Below are 16986 nucleotides of genomic sequence, written 5' to 3' on the forward strand. Positions count from 1 at the left end.
TATAAGGTAATCATAGAGAATCGACACGCATGCCTTTGACATGGATATTGGTAGAAACGTTAGTCATGACAACTTGCAACACGCATGACTGGAGTGGCATGACATAGAATATGAATAGTAACACAGTGGTTACAAACAATGCCAGCTTTCTCCCCTCAGATATGGGTCAATAGTGAAATTTTTATGGGGGCATCTGTTACGCTTGGATTCTTCAGCTAGTAGAAAGTCAACAAAGAATGTCAATGAGAATACATTTACTACGAGAAAGCATTAATGAAATATCTTAAAGAATATTAATGATAAAGCATTGACAGACAAATGATAAGGGGTCAACCGAGCCATCAAAACAAGGATACATGGTTTGGAGGACTCTCAGGGATAAATCCCTAAGGTCGGGATCATTGGAAAACATGTCCAAAATCTCGAGAAAGACATTTGACACAAGCCTTTATTCCATCAAGATGACCAATCGATAAAACCACGTAAGAGAAAGGACTTAGTAAATTTACAAGCCTTAAGTCCTTGATAGGAAGCGTCTACATCACGATTAGAGCAGTTACCATCGAGGGTTCGTGAAGAAGTGGGAAAACGTTACAACTCAAATGTGGGTTATAAACAAAAAGTGTCAGGGATGACACATAAGCACACTTGTGGGAACTTAAAGATTGAACATGGAGTAAACACAGTAATCCCTTAGTGGTCATAACTGTCATCGATGAATATTTTCTAAATAGAATAAATAGCACACTCACACATGGGATCAGAGGTTGCAAAATTTCATACATACTCTCCATACCACTGGAGTACCCAAGTCAAAGAGAAAAATAGTTGAGCGTGAAATATGTATGCGTGTGTGTCTAGTCTTTTTCATTAGTCTTTTGTTTCCTTAAATGAAACATGTACTTTTACTTTTGCTTTGCTTAATATCATTTATTGCATTTTACCTTATCATTTATCACAACTTGACTTCATTTAAAGTCTTTTTCTACGTTGTTATCGTTCACGCAACGACTACATTCAATTCACACGCATATGTGTTTACACAAATCATTTGCACAAATTGCTTTGGAGATTTTTTGAGTTAGTCTCAAAGAATTTCAAACTCGTGATTGTTTACAAAAAATACTGGTAAGCATCCTGGTACTACGTCTACGAGGCTTTGCTTTTGAGGAGATAAGCCTACTCTAGTGGGGCACTTTGGCTCTGATATGGCTGGAGACATTGATTCCAGAAAGTCCACTTCAGGCTACATGACTAATTTTGTAAGGAGTTGTGGCTTGGAATTGTAGATTGCAAAAGTGTGTAGCATTGTCTACTATGAAGGATGAGTTCATTGCCATTACCAAAGCATGCAAATAGTTACTATGGTTGAAGAAATTTTTGTAGGAGCTTGGTTTTATTCAAGACAAATATGTGTTATTTGTTGATAGTCAAAGTGTTATTCATCTTGATAAGAATCGGACTTTTCATAATAGGTCAAAACACATTGATGTGAGCTATCATTAGATACGTGATGTTTTGGATGCTAAGTTGTTGGATTAGATAAAGTTCATACAAATGATAATGATTCAGACATGAGGACTAAAGCATTACCAAGAAGGAAATTCGAATCCTATTGTGATATCGTCGATTTGGCGATTTCCTCTAAATAGTTGTGAGGGGAAATTTGTTGGGTTTGAACTTCCTTCCTATGTGGAGAAAGAACCAAATATGTTAATCCATTTGTTTCACTTATTCAAGTGGAAAATGTAAATTTAGAGTTGGAAGAGATAGAGAGAAAAGAAGACTTCAAAAGAGAGAGAAAAGGAGAGAGCCTTATTCCCATGTTCTGCAACCAATCTCACTAAACCATCCATTTTAGATTTGTTAACGGTTGGATCAACCTCGAATTCAGAGGGTAGTTTCATAACATCTGTATCTACATTAAGATCGTTCGAATCTTTAAAATGAGATCCGAGTTGAGAGATATCTACTTCACACTGAAGCTGCAAATTTGAGTAATTTTTCAGCTTCTTTATTCTTACTTGTAAGCTACTTTGCTTTGTGATTTGCGGTTGTTAGCATTAGTTTGTGAATCACTCTAAGACTCTCTTGTACCATTATTTGATTATAGTTGAGCTATTTATTTGATTTGAACGACTCGTGATTTTTACAATCATATTGAAGGGTTTTACACTTCAAAATATTGGTGTTCTCTAGTGCCTTTATTTGTTCTATTTACTGTCATGTATTTGTTGTTGATCCTCAGAAGTTTGAGGAATTTTATATCCACTACGTATTGATGTGTTATTTTGTGTTAATTTCTCATCAACATGAATTTATTGATTTGTTATTTTGTGTTAATTTCCCATCAACATGAACTTAATGCACATGTTTCCGAAATTACAAACTCTCACACAACTTATGTAAGTCTAACTCTGAGTTATACCAAATTACAGTTCATTACACACTTGCAAATTTTTCCACTCTGACTTCACTGAATTGACTGTTGATGTATTAACTTTGGAGATATAACCTCTCAGTGTTCATCGGAGATCTTCACCACCAAACCTCTTACGGTGGTCTTCAACAACTTACTACAATTTTTTTCCAGACAATAATAACTTGAATGAATTTGCAGCACTTATGTTCTAGCAAGAACACTTGTTAAAGTGACTATGAACAATCTTGAGTTGCATCAGGAAAAAAGTATCCACATTTTATTGTTTGGCTGCCTCAAATAAAATTAATTGAAAAACTGAAGAAGAAAAATTGCAATGAGTCTCACAAGTTCAATTGTGATTGAGTTGATTTTTAAAAATTGATTTTAATTCAAAGTTAAATTATGGTAAAATTGATTAAGTTTTAAAATAAATCAATTCTAATAAAAAAATTGAACATGAAAATTTCTTCAGTCATTTTTTTAATTATTCTATATTTAAATAAAAAATTAAAAAACGATTTATTTTAAATTTTTAAATTATTTAAATAATAAATTATTATATATTTAATTTAAAAACGAAAATGAAAATATTAAATGGAGAATTATGAAAATCGCTAGAAAAAATATATTTATATGAACTTTTTAAAATTTATTTATTTATTTTTAATTATATTTTTATAATTAAATAATATTGTCGCATCTCAAAAAAATGCGATTCCTCGCGATGGTCGCGGAAAAATTAGTTCGAACAGAGTCGCCACCAAACTTTATTTATCCCAATGAAGGAATAGGAAAATATCGATAAAACCTTTGAAAAATAGAATAATGGTCGTCGCAACCATATTCGGGTTCGGGAGTCGATTACGCAAAGGGAAGGTATTAGCACCCCTCACGTCCGTTGTACTCAACGGGAACCTTTTAGTCTAATTTGCTATTTGAATGTTAGTTAAATGTTATTTGCTTTCTTTGAGTAATTAGAATTGATGATAGATATGGATGAAGACCTCAGGAGGGGGAAATGGGAGGTTTTTTATTAGTGTGCTCGCCAAGATCTCGCAATCTCGTGCCTACGTATTCCTTATGGTGTAATAAGGAAATCAGAGCATTCGTAGTTCGGGCTACTACGAATAATTTGTGGGTTTTGTTTTGATGAACGACTGTGTAGGTCGGCGTTCTAACGGCTAAACGCTGGCTTGTCTACTCTCGGGGGAGGCTCTAGCACTGGTTTGTTGTGCGCATTAGAAAGGATTGACAGTGTTCTTTTGATGAGGTTTTAGTCACGCGGGGGTGACAGGTTGATTTGATGTGTTTGGGTGTTTGATTGGTTTCGATCGCTCGGGGGCGAGAAATTAGTTTGATTTGTTTGATGATGTTTTTGGAGAACGACGAAAGGTTGAGCAATGTGGCGTATGCCAATCGTCCAATTCTTTCGAGGAATAATAAGGCGTACGCCTTCTATTCCTTTTTCGTTTGAATTATTTTGAAAGTTGTGTTTGTGGATGTTGAATATGCACGGTAGTGAGGCGTACGCCTCCTACTTGCTTATTCAAGGAATAACGAGGCGTACGCCACCTATTCCCTTATCCAAGTTTATTTAGCGTGTTTTAGTCGGAAGTCGATAATTTGTGCAATATGGCGTACGCCAATTATCCAAATAATCGAGAGATGGTGAGGCGTACGCCTCCCCTTTTTTATCATCCGAGGTTTAAATTGTAAAAGCTATGTTTGGATATTGTATTTGATTCGCGAGAAAAGTTTGAATTTGAATTGATAGGTTTTGATTTGATGACGAAGATTCGAGCAATGTGGCGTACGCCAATTATTCGAATAATCGAAAGATAGTGAGGCGTACGCCTCCTATCCTCTTTTCATCTGAAATATAGAATTAAATGATTGTAGAATTTGTAGTTATGTTTTGAAATATTATGATTTGAAGTGTTGTGGTTTGAATAAGGTTTTAATTTGATGACGAAGATTCGAGCAATGTGGCGTACGCCAATTATTCGAATAATCGAAAGATAGTGAGGCGTACGCCTCCTATCCTCTTTTCATCTAAAATATGGAATAAAAAGGATTTGGAATTTATAGAAATGATTTGAAATATTGTGGTTTGAAAATAATTTGAATTTAGAAATTATATTTGATTTGAAGAAAGTGATTAGAAATTATACGATTAAGGTTTAATCGGGTGACAAGAACTCGCGCAATATGGCGTACGCCAATTGTTCAAGTGCTTGAGAAATAGTGAAGCGTACGCTTCCTATCTCCTTTTCATCCCAAATTTATGTTTAAGAGAAAAATTGTTTAGAAATTATATTTGATTTGAAAAATGATTTGAATTATCTGAATTTGGAAATCATATTTAATTTTGAAAAGTGATTTGAAATTGTGAGTTTAAGATTTAAACGGGTGACAAGAACTCGCGCAATATGGCGTACGCCAATTATTCGAGTAATTGAGAAATAGTAAGGCGTACGCCTTCTATCTCCTTTTCATCCCAAATTTATATGAAAATAATATTTATTTTATTTTACTATTATAAAATATATAATTATTTGTGACATATAGAATATTTGTTTGACTAAAAAAAACTTCACTTCATTTAATCATCATCCAAAGAATATAATTATTTATGATATATGGGATGCTTATTTTACTAAGGAAAATTGTGAAATTTATAGTAGCATTAGATATGAAATCAGGATAATTGAAGCACTAATTACGTGGGAACTGAATTACAACCACTACGTTCTAATTTTCACCATGCACCAAAGTTATATCTACAAACCACTTATAAAATGAGGCTGAAATTACTGAAGCATCTTAAACACATGGTAGTAGCAAAAACGAAGTGTAGAAGCGAGAACAACACGCCATTAAGAGCCTTATTAAACCAATACCTCATGCCAGCATTTTACCAAAGTACACACCATTATTAAACAAATAAGTTCAACTAATCAATAAACCAATTCTGAAAAATAATTAGCAAATTTCTACTAATTAACCAATCAAGGTAACAACGTTACTGCAATGTATAATAAGTTTAAACTTTAATTCTGAAGCTCTCATTTAATACATACAACTTCTCCTAGTGTTTTACCCAAAGATGTCAACAAACAAAACAATTGATAACAGTATGAAATCAAATCCTCAATTAATCTTGTAATAAACACGACAACTTCAACACATAACGACAACAGCACAATCGCATTGGGAATATCCTAGAAAAGAGCATTACAACATTCTAATACCAACAACCAACATGGACTAATGCAACCGAGTTTGAATCAAAACAGTGGCTGTAGCAAACAGCATAATATCAAGAAGAAACACGACACGGACTGTTACCGTAACTATAAACAAATTTAATCCTGCAGCAAGAAAATGATATCGTTAACATGTACCAAATCCCTCGTAAATAATGCCAAACTGCTTCGATACAACTCAATATGAAGTTCAATATTTCTATGAAATCACCATGATGCAATTAGCAAGACTTAAAGAGAATAATAGTAACACAAATACTGGATATAACAATGAACAAAATCCTTTCCCAAAATTAAATGTAAACAGCATAAACTTAAATTTAACGCCTTGACAGAAATATTACCCAAATCGACCAAGCTATCACTTTCTGTCCGCTGCTCTGAGTCTGTTGGGGCGTATCGTCCTTCCTTCGCTGTTTGGGACGTCCCTTCGAAACTGAGTTTCTACCCGTGGCCTTCAAGTGCAATTCACAACAGCTCATATGTTTCTCCCACTTGTACAGGTTCAATAGCCTTCCTGGAAATTGCTTTAAGGTTCATTGAAAACTAAAAACAAGGTATAAACCAAACAGAACTGCAACTCAAACGCGACGGTGACGATGTAACGTTCGTCGGAAAGGTTTTTTTTGTGAATTTCGAAAGGGACGAAATGAAGTGAGGATTTGGGGGTTTTGCAAGGCGGAGGTTAATCGGTGTATTTCGGCGGATGAAATGGGGAAGACGATTGATGGTTTAGATGTTACGGCGTGGAGGTTGTATGGTGTTCGTTGGGGGTTAAGGTTCATTGAAAACTATAAACCCCAACGAACACCATACAACCTCCACGCCGTAACATCTAAACCATCAATCGTCTTCCCCATTTCATCCGCCGAAATACACCGATTAACCTCCGCCTTGCAAAACCCCCAAATCCTCACTTCATTTCGTCCCTTTCGAAATTCACAAAAAAAACCTTTCCGACGAACGTTACATCGTCACCGTCGCGTTTGAGTTGCAGTTCTGTTTGGTTTATACCTTGTTTTTAGTTTTCAATGAACCTTAAAGCAATTTCCAGGAAGGCTATTGAACCTGTACAAGTGGGAGAAACATATGAGCTGTTGTGAATTGCACTTGAAGGCCACGGGTAGAAACTCAGTTTCGAAGGGACGTCCCAAACAGCGAAGGAAGGACGATACGCCCCAACAGACTCAGAGCAGCGGACAGAAAGTGATAGCTTGGTCGATTTGGGTAATATTTCTGTCAAGGCGTTAAATTTAAGTTTATGCTGTTTACATTTAATTTTGGGAAAGGATTTTGTTCATTGTTATATCCAGTATTTGTGTTACTATTATTCTCTTTAAGTCTTGCTAATTGCATCATGGTGATTTCATAGAAATATTGAACTTCATATTGAGTTGTATCGAAGCAGTTTGGCATTATTTACGAGGGATTTGGTACATGTTAACGATATCATTTTCTTGCTGCAGGATTAAATTTGTTTATAGTTACGGTAACAGTCCGTGTCGTGTTTCTTCTTGATATTATGCTGTTTGCTACAGCCACTGTTTTGATTCAAACTCGGTTGCATTAGTCCATGTTGGTTGTTGGTATTAGAATGTTGTAATGCTCTTTTCTAGGATATTCCCAATGCGATTGTGCTGTTGTCGTTATGTGTTGAAGTTGTCGTGTTTATTACAAGATTAATTGAGGATTTGATTTCATACTGTTATCAATTGTTTTGTTTGTTGACATCTTTGGGTAAAACACTAGGAGAAGTTGTATGTATTAAATGAGAGCTTCAGAATTAAAGTTTAAACTTATTATACATTGCAGTAACGTTGTTACCTTGATTGGTTAATTAGTAGAAATTTGCTAATTATTTTTCAGAATTGGTTTATTGATTAGTTGAACTTATTTGTTTAATAATGGTGTGTACTTTGGTAAAATGCTGGCATGAGGTATTGGTTTAATAAGGCTCTTAATGGCGTGTTGTTCTCGCTTCTACACTTCGTTTTTGCTACTACCATGTGTTTAAGATGCTTCAGTAATTTCAGCCTCATTTTATAAGTGGTTTGTAGATATAACTTTGGTGCATGGTGAAAATTAGAACGTAGTGGTTGTAATTCAGTTCCCACGTAATTAGTGCTTCAATTATCCTGATTTCATATCTAATGCTACTATAAATTTCACAATTTTCCTTAGTAAAATAAGCATCCCATATATCATAAATAATTATATTCTTTGGATGATGATTAAATGAAGTGAAGTTTTTTTTAGTCAAACAAATATTCTATATGTCACAAATAATTATATATTTTATAATAGTAAAATAAAATAAATATTATTTTCATATAAATTTGGGATGAAAAGGAGATAGAAGGCGTACGCCTTACTATTTCTCAATTACTCGAATAATTGGCGTACGCCATATTGCGCGAGTTCTTGTCACCCGTTTAAATCTTAAACTCACAATTTCAAATCACTTTTCAAAATTAAATATGATTTCCAAATTCAGATAATTCAAATCATTTTTCAAATCAAATATAATTTCTAAACAATTTTTCTCTTAAACATAAATTTGGGATGAAAAGGAGATAGGAAGCGTACGCTTCACTATTTCTCAAGCACTTGAACAATTGGCGTACGCCATATTGCGCGAGTTCTTGTCACCCGATTAAACCTTAATCGTATAATTTCTAATCACTTTCTTCAAATCAAATATAATTTCTAAATTCAAATTATTTTCAAACCACAATATTTCAAATCATTTCTATAAATTCCAAATCCTTTTTATTCCATATTTTAGATGAAAAGAGGATAGGAGGCGTACGCCTCACTATCTTTCGATTATTCGAATAATTGGCGTACGCCACATTGCTCGAATCTTCGTCATCAAATTAAAACCTTATTCAAACCACAACACTTCAAATCATAATATTTCAAAACATAACTACAAATTCTACAATCATTTAATTCTATATTTCAGATGAAAAGAGGATAGGAGGCGTACGCCTCACTATCTTTCGATTATTCGAATAATTGGCGTACGCCACATTGCTCGAATCTTCGTCATCAAATCAAAACCTATCAATTCAAATTCAAACTTTTCTCGCGAATCAAATACAATATCCAAACATAGCTTTTACAATTTAAACCTCGGATGATAATCATTCGAATAATCGAGAGATAATAAAGCGGAAGCTTATTATTCTCCTTTTCATTCAAAATTAATTTAAATAATGCTTTTAGGATTTGTAATCAATTTGAGAAAGTAATTTTAATTTTATAGAGTTTTTAAGATGTTAATTAAATGACAAAAATTCGAGCAATATGGCGTACGCCAATTATTCGAATAATCGAGAGATAATAAAGCGGAAGCTTACTATTCTCCTTTTCATTCAAAATTAATTATTAAAAATAAGACTTTTAGAATTAATAAATAATTTGGAGGAGTGATTTTAATCTTATAGAATTTTTAAGGTTTAAATTGAATGACGAAGATCCGAGCAATATGGCGTACGCCAATTATTCGAATAATCGAGAGGTAATGAAGCGGAAGCTTACTATTCTCCTTTTCATTCAAAATTAATTATTAAAAATAAGACTTTTAGAATTAATAAATAATTTGGAGGAGTGATTTTAATCTTATAGAATTTTTAAGGTTTAAATTGAATGACGAAGACCCGAACAATATGGCGTACGCCAATTATTCGAATAATCGAGAGGTAATGAAGCGGATGCTCACTATTCTCCTTTTCATTCACTATTTAATTTAAGGAAAAGAGGTTGCATTGATATAAAAACAAAACGAATACAATACCTAATCTTATGAGCAATAAATATAATCCCAAACACACTCACTAACTTTAATTAAAGTCTGTACATATATTCATGATATATATTCATGATCTAATAAATGGAAATCAGCATAAAGGAATTTATTAGAAGAATGTGTTAAAACATGAAGGAATCATCTTGAATTAGAACTTAACATTAAAAATTAGCAGTTTATTTTGTTGTCAAAATTAATGAACAAATGGCAAGCATAACTAGACTATATCACTTAAACTAGAAAAAATGGAATAGACATCTATCATTATCTAGGATTGGTATCACTCCATTTAATTCACAATAAAAGTAACATGTAGCCTAAATGAGAACACGTACAGTTATGATCACACCACCACATCATCATTTAAAAGAGAAACCAAATGTGGCCTTGTGAATTATATAAACTCAATTTATCCACCATTTCATGCAATATGTATTACACCATCATATGAATTAATAACTTTTGCAAGGAAGGGCACAAAGGTCTTCACAAATTCTTATTCAAGATTCTAATACACACCACCACGAACAATAGTCACAAGAACACAGTATTAAACTGGTGTACAAAAAGAAGGATAATGAAGTATTTAATCCTAGCAGCTCATATTTGCTTAATTGAGGCAAAAATCACAGTGAAATGAAACGTGTGCTAGGATAGCAACCAAAAAAATAATGAGCAAAGAATTTAACGCGCAAAATAACGGGTGCAGGTAACAACATGCTTATACTCCATTCCAACATTCTACCCATAGTCATCAAATAAGCATTACTGAGAAGAGAAAAAAAAAACAAATATAACAAAAGCATATTATTACATAAGTCACAAGGGGATGATGATAAAAGCACAGTAAGTGACTTTCCTTTCCAAGCTAATCAATTAAATGTCTATTAATAGTGAATGTAGAACAATTGCACTGTGACTTTTTCAGCTTCTATAAAGAAACTTAAGATATCCGCCAGAAGCCGTGTCGACCGAAACCGTATCAAGATTGACGTTAATAAACAGTATATAGATCTACAAAACTACGGTAACGAAACCAAATGTGTTTGTAACCGTCAAAGCGCAAGAGTACAAACAGAAGGCAAAACCGATATTGAATGAAGGAAATCATGCACAGATGAAGCTAAATCAATAGAACAAATGCTACAATACCAGTCCCATATCAAAACAAATCGAACTCAAACTCAAATGAAATGAAGAAAAAAAAATTGCAATTCAAATTCTACGAAATGTAAACACCAACTGGATCGAAAAATGACAGAAATGTGATGCAATTATTTGAAGCCTAAAAAAGGTCAGAACAACAACCCCAATACCGTGATAGTCTACATGAATTTGTCAATCCCAGATTTTACTAATATTGACAAAAAGAAACAAATCTAAACTCAAATGTGTAAACCAAACATGAATCGGTTAGCCAAAAGGGAACGACGGAGTGTTACCGACATACGACTTTCCAATACTACTAGCTATTGATGCGTTTGTCGTTGCTTCTAGCTCTTGACCGTCGAAACAAACGATGGTTTCTCAAGTCCATCCATAACTTTGATCCCGAATCGCATATCGCCGCTTCGATTTTCGCCTCTTAACCTTTTTGGTACTGAAATTTGGCGGAGCAATTCGTTCTGCAAAAATAGGGGGAAGCTCGTTGGTTCGTGAGTTGTCTTTGAAGATTTGCACTGCAGAACCGGAACCGCAGGAGCTTTGAAGGTGAACGGCGGATGGAAGGTTTCGGCGATTGTCGTGTTGGCGCTGGAAGTAGTGACGAGGGTTGGTGTTGGTGAGCGGTGTTCTTCTTTGAGGAAGCGAAGAACAGTCGTGGGTATGGTGGAGCTTTCGTCGGTGGAGATGTAATGGAGATTTGGAGGGAGTGTTTGCGTGGCGGAGGGGGACGATTGGAGGTTAAGATGGAAGTGGCTAGGGTTTTCACTGGTCGTTAGCCGTTTTTTGATTTAGGGTTAAGAGAGAGATTCTTGAGAGAGGCGATGAAATTTTTTTTTATAGTAGAGAGATGAGAGGTATATAGATTTTTCTGAGATTGTGAGTGAGGTCCCCCCAAAGAGTGTGAGCCGTCAGTAGGAGAGAGACGTTGGGGAGTCAAGTGTGAAACGTGAGTGGAGAGGAAAAAAGATTATCAGAGATTTTGTGAGGATTTCTTTTCTTTTTGTTTTTTCATGTTGCCACGCAAAGTGAGGTGAGGTGGCAGGATCCAATCTAAAATATATATTTTTTCATAATTATTATTTACTTAAATAACAAATCCTAAAAAAACTAATTAATATTAAAAAAAATCTAACTAATATTTAATTTACACTAACTAATATTTAATTAAATATAATTCTAATTTCTTTAATTAAATATCAAAAAAATATTTGACCAATTAAAAAAATAAAAATCGAGTACAAATTTGTTTGGAAAAATTAAATCAATCATACCAAAATTGTCAGCACAGAACCCTTTATTAAAAAATACAGTCTTTCCTCGAATTTTAACGATTCAATCGATTTTTCTGTATTCTCAAATAAATTCATTCTGACTGACATTTCAGGTATTATTCATGATGCAAATGTATGTCATGCTATGTGTATGATGCTTAAATTAAAAATGAAATTAATTCTACGAAAATTTAAATATGCCCGGACAAAATTGGGGTATGACAAATATATATTTGAATAAAGAAATAGGAGGGCCCGTTAATTTAATTTAATTTTTGAAACTGTGATAGTAATGGGAACATGTGCGGGTAAATAAAGAAATGAAGGAATGCAAGTTGACGGTTGATGTAGACAGAAAAGAAGTGAAGAGGGTAAATACGGAATTTTGAATGAAAGAAAACAAAAAGAGTCTCTGCATCCTCTCATTATATATACAAGCCTCTCATTGCAATGCAATCCATCGTGTGTTAATACTAGCAAACACCAGTTGAAAGTCCTTCAATTAACACAAGAACACAAAAATGAGTGTGCATCAAGCATATACTATTCTTATGACTTTGGAGTTAGGTTCCATTGGAATTAAATATCAAGGTTCAAACATCAATCCTTTCCAACAATCGTCCCCAACTTTTTTCCTGTTTTTGATAGCTCTACTTTGTCATGCAGTTACAACCATAGCAGACTTGACCTTCCCAACTACTATGATCATGTTCCACTTCACTGGTGTTGTTGGATGTGAAACACTGCTTTGGATTCTACTACCTGAGTTCTGGAAATGGTATATCATTAACCTCTTCCTTTTACTAGTTACTTCATTCTGTTTCTTCAAATCCATCGCTAGTAGCTTCACTAAGCTCCTTCTTCCAGCACATTCAAATGCTGCTACTGCTCAGCCTCCAACTTTGGAACCACAGGAATCTCAGCCGTAACATCTGTGTGGTACATGTTTTGCATTTGTGTATGATATGGAATTGTTGTTCTTTAGAAGGCAAACTTCAAAAAGGAATAGGTTTAGTTTTGGATGTTAGGTCAATTTTTATTAATCAGCTTAATCAAGTGTATCTTTGAATACTTAGTTTATACATGTAAAACCAATGTAAAACTGCCTTCTTTTAATGCTTTCTATTTGTGTTTATTTTTACTTTAGAATTTCAATTTGAGCCTAAGTCAACAAAAAGATGCCTCGTAGAGTGATTTAGCGATTGTCTTTGACAGATCACATATATTGCAAGCAACTCAAACAATTAGTTACTTAATGGTTGTGATTTGTCGTTGCTAAAGCTAATCTCAATAGGGAAAAACAATATTGCAGTCAAATATTTGCTTGGGAATCTGTTGGGAAGAGGGTAGAATTGATCACAGATGATCATGTACTTATGGTGAGGTGAGTACAATAGGGGTTATCCTGTTTGTGATGAGATGCGTAAAAAGCCTTTGTGTTGCGATATGTAAAAGAGTGAGTGAATTGTTCTGTTATCTAGCTAGTATATTTATTAGGCTCGGCTACTTGATCCAGAAGTCATTACGAAGAACAATTTTGGTGTATGAATCCACCCACGCGTCCCCTAATTTTTGTTAAATATGTAATTTTTTGTGTCTGTTCGACAGAGTCGAAATAACGTACGTTCGACAAAAGTCGAACATAGTCTATATTAAACTGTTTTTGACATAAAGTCAAATACAGCTTGTCGAAGCATGTAGTTGTCAAAGGAGTTAACCTCGACAGAACCAGACTCAACGTTTAGTTTGTTTCGTTAGTTAGTTAGAGATTATTTGGTGTGCAAGTAATCTCATCTATAAATAGGGTGGTACCATACTATTATAATACGTTGAAAAAGAGAAATTCATAGTGAATAAAAGTGCAGAGAGAAACTCTGCATAATTGATCCATCTTCTTCCCCTTTTCTCCCAAAATCCTAATTTATCTTTTCTTCCCAATTCACCCTCACAAATTTCTCTTATTTCAAATCTTTGGGTGCCAGAATCATCTTGCAACCAAGGTGTGTTGAATCACTCAAGTGACGAGCGGAGAACGAGAGACGCGATCAATCAGGAAGATTGATTCTTGTTCATCAAGATTGATTCAAGTTATCTCCAAGATTGGGGTTTAATCCAACATCTGGTATCTAGAGCACTGGTTGGGATTCTAGGGAGCATAATGCAATGAATCATCCGAACAAGCAATTTCCAGTGAATCTTCCAATCTTGAATGGTAAGAATTATGAAAATTGGTGTAAGCAGATAAAGATTGTTTTCTGTTATCAAGAACTTTGGGATCTTGTGAAGAATGGATAAACACCAATTAGAGAGAATGCTATGGATGAACAAAAGGCTGCACATAAAGATTTGAAGAAGAAAGACTATAAAGCTCTCTTTATAATCCATCAATGCTTTGATCCATACAAATTTGAGAAAGTTAGTGATATAGACTCAACAAAGGAAGCATGAGACATCCTTGAGAAATCATTTGGAGTTGATGAAAAGGTGAAAGAGGTGAGGTTACAAACTCATAAAAGAACGTATGAATTGCTTTAGATGGAAGAAAGTGAAACCATCGCTGATTTCTTCACTAGGGTAACAAGATGGGTGAATCAAATCAAGATGTATGGAGAAGTGTTGACATCAAGATCAGTGGTTACAAAGTATGGAGGTCATTGACTCCAAAATTCGATCACGTGGTAGTAACAATAGAAGGATAGAATGATTTTTCAAGCATGACAAAAGAAGATCTTTAAGGGACGCTTGAGTCTCATGAACAATGAATGGATGAAAGATTTGCAAGCAAGACAAAAAGTGATGTAGCTATGCAGGTGCATTCACAAAAGAAAAGAAAAACAAAGGAAGATGGGATGGTAACAAGGGCAGAGGAAGTTACAATAATTTGACTGGTAGAGGAAACCAACAAGAGAGGGCTCATCAAATCAGAGACAATCTTCAAACCAACACAATCACATAGGTGGTGCTGCAGGAAAAGGAAGAGGCAATGGAAGAAAACTTGACAAAAGTTGTATTCAGTGTTATAAATGGACATTATGCAAGTAAATTTTGAGGAGGCAAGAAAGAAAATCTAGAAAGTGATGCAAGACTTGTAAAACATGAAGAAGAAGAGATGTTGTTGATGGTAGGTTAATCTTCCATGTCTAAGAACAAAACCTTCAAGATTGAATAGAATATGATGGAGTATAAGTGTCTCGAAACTGCAACTAGCAAAGATGAATGACTATGACACTATATACTAGGCCATCTCAACTACAAAGACGTCAGTAATCTGAAGAGAAGAAACATGGTTTCAGGATAATCAGAAATCGACATTCCAGATGAAGCGTGTGAAGAACGTGTTCAAGGAAAGAAACACAAGAATAACTTCACCAAAGATGCAGGAAGCAAGTCGAAGTAAATTATTGAAGTCATATTTTTAGATGTGTGTGGTCCTATCCAGGTAGATTCGATTGGAGGTAACAAATACTTTGTCACATTCATAGATGATTTCAGTCTAAAATTATGGACATACCTAATCAAGAAGAAGAGTGATGTACTTAGGGTATTCATAAATTTTAAATCTATGGTGGAGAGACAAAGTGGTCGAAAGCTCAAAGCTCTGAGAACTGATGGTGGTGGAGAATATGTATCGAGAGATTTTGATGCATTATGTGAGAAAGAGGGGATTATGCATGAGTTGGTGCCACTTTACACTCCACAGCAAAATGGAATTGAATAAAGGAAAAATATAATCATCATGAATATGGTGAGAAGTATACTAAGAGGGAAACACTTACCATATTAATTATGGGGTGAGGTTGTGTCGATTGCAACATATATCCTGAACAGATTTTAGACTAAGAAGCTAGAAGAAATCACATCAGAAGAATGTTGGTCTGGTGTAAATCCTAGCTTAAGTCATCTGAAGGTGTTTAAATCTATAAAACATAGAGATGTTCCTGATCAGTTGAGAGGGAAGCTTGATAATAAATCTAGCTAAATGATCCTAATAGGATATCATTTGACTAATGGATACAAATAGTTCGATCCCTTGAATAAGCAAGTTATGATCAGAAGCGACGCGATCATAGATGAGCTGAAGAAGTGAGATTAGAAAGACAATGTCAAGAAGGATTCAGTGAGAATTATATGTGATGAACCAGCTAGTGAGGCTCACAAAGAAGTTTGACAAGAAGAAGTCAGAGGTCAAGTAGGCACAAGCAGACTTCAAAGAACAATTAACATACCTGGAAGGTTGTAGGAATGTGTGATTACATCAGATGATGTGGTCGATGATGAAGTTAAACTTGTTCATTATGCTTTGTATGTAGATACTGAGCCATTCAATGTAATTGAGGCATTGAAGGACTCCAAATGGATACATGCCGTGAATGAAGAACTAAAGTCCATAGAAGTTAACAATACCTGGTCATTAAGAGAATTTCCACTTGGTAAGAAGGAAGTTGATGTGAAATAGGTATACAAAGTGAAGTTGAATCCAAAAAGAAAAGTAAACAGGCACAAAGCAAAACTAGTAGCCAAAGGATTTCTTCAGAGAGAAGGAATTAACTTTGAAGAAGTCTTTGCACCAGTTGCTAGAATCGAAATAATTAGGTTGGTTGTTGCTTGTTGGCCTAGAAAACATGAACAACTGGTATATGTGTCAGATGAACGTGAAATATGCATTCCTAAATTGCCCCTTAGATGAAGAAGTTTATGTTATTGTCGCATCTTGAAAAATACGATCCTTCGTGATGGTCGCGGAAAAAATGATTTGAATAGATTCATCACCAAACTTTATCTATTACAAAGGAGGAAATAGAAAATATCGATAAAACTTTTTTTAAAAATTGTCTTTGCAACCAAATTCGGGTTTGTGAGTCGATTACGCAAGGGGAAGGTATTAACACCTCACACGTTCGTTGTACTCAATGAGAACCTTTTAGTTTAACTTGCGATTGAATGTTAGCTTATGTTAATTGTTTTCTTTGAGTAATTAAAAGATTGAAAAGAGAAAAGAAAGGGGTCATAAAAAGGTTTTGATAAATTTGTTTGACGAGATTGTGGGTCTTG

General features: G+C 34.4%; 2 long non-coding RNA genes across 2 annotated transcripts; one reads left to right on the forward strand and one right to left on the reverse strand.

Annotated features, from left to right (window-relative positions):
* Positions 1–5455: 5455 nt before the first annotated feature.
* LOC127084643 (uncharacterized) lies at positions 5456–6455 on the reverse strand. The gene is made up of 2 exons (XR_007788760.1): positions 6033–6455; positions 5456–5793 (listed from the first exon to the last, which is right to left on the reverse strand). It is a non-coding gene; the product is annotated as an uncharacterized LOC127084643 (long non-coding RNA).
* A 33-nt stretch (positions 6456–6488) lies between these two features.
* Positions 6489–7499, forward strand: LOC127084644 (uncharacterized). Its single transcript, XR_007788761.1, has 2 exons — positions 6489–6915; positions 7155–7499. It is a non-coding gene; the product is annotated as an uncharacterized LOC127084644 (long non-coding RNA).
* The last annotated feature ends 9487 nt before the right edge of the window (positions 7500–16986 follow it).

The sequence above is a fragment of the Lathyrus oleraceus genome, chromosome 5 (genome assembly GCF_024323335.1).
Source record: "Lathyrus oleraceus cultivar Zhongwan6 chromosome 5, CAAS_Psat_ZW6_1.0, whole genome shotgun sequence".
Classification (NCBI taxonomy): Eukaryota; Viridiplantae; Streptophyta; class Magnoliopsida; order Fabales; family Fabaceae; genus Lathyrus; species Lathyrus oleraceus.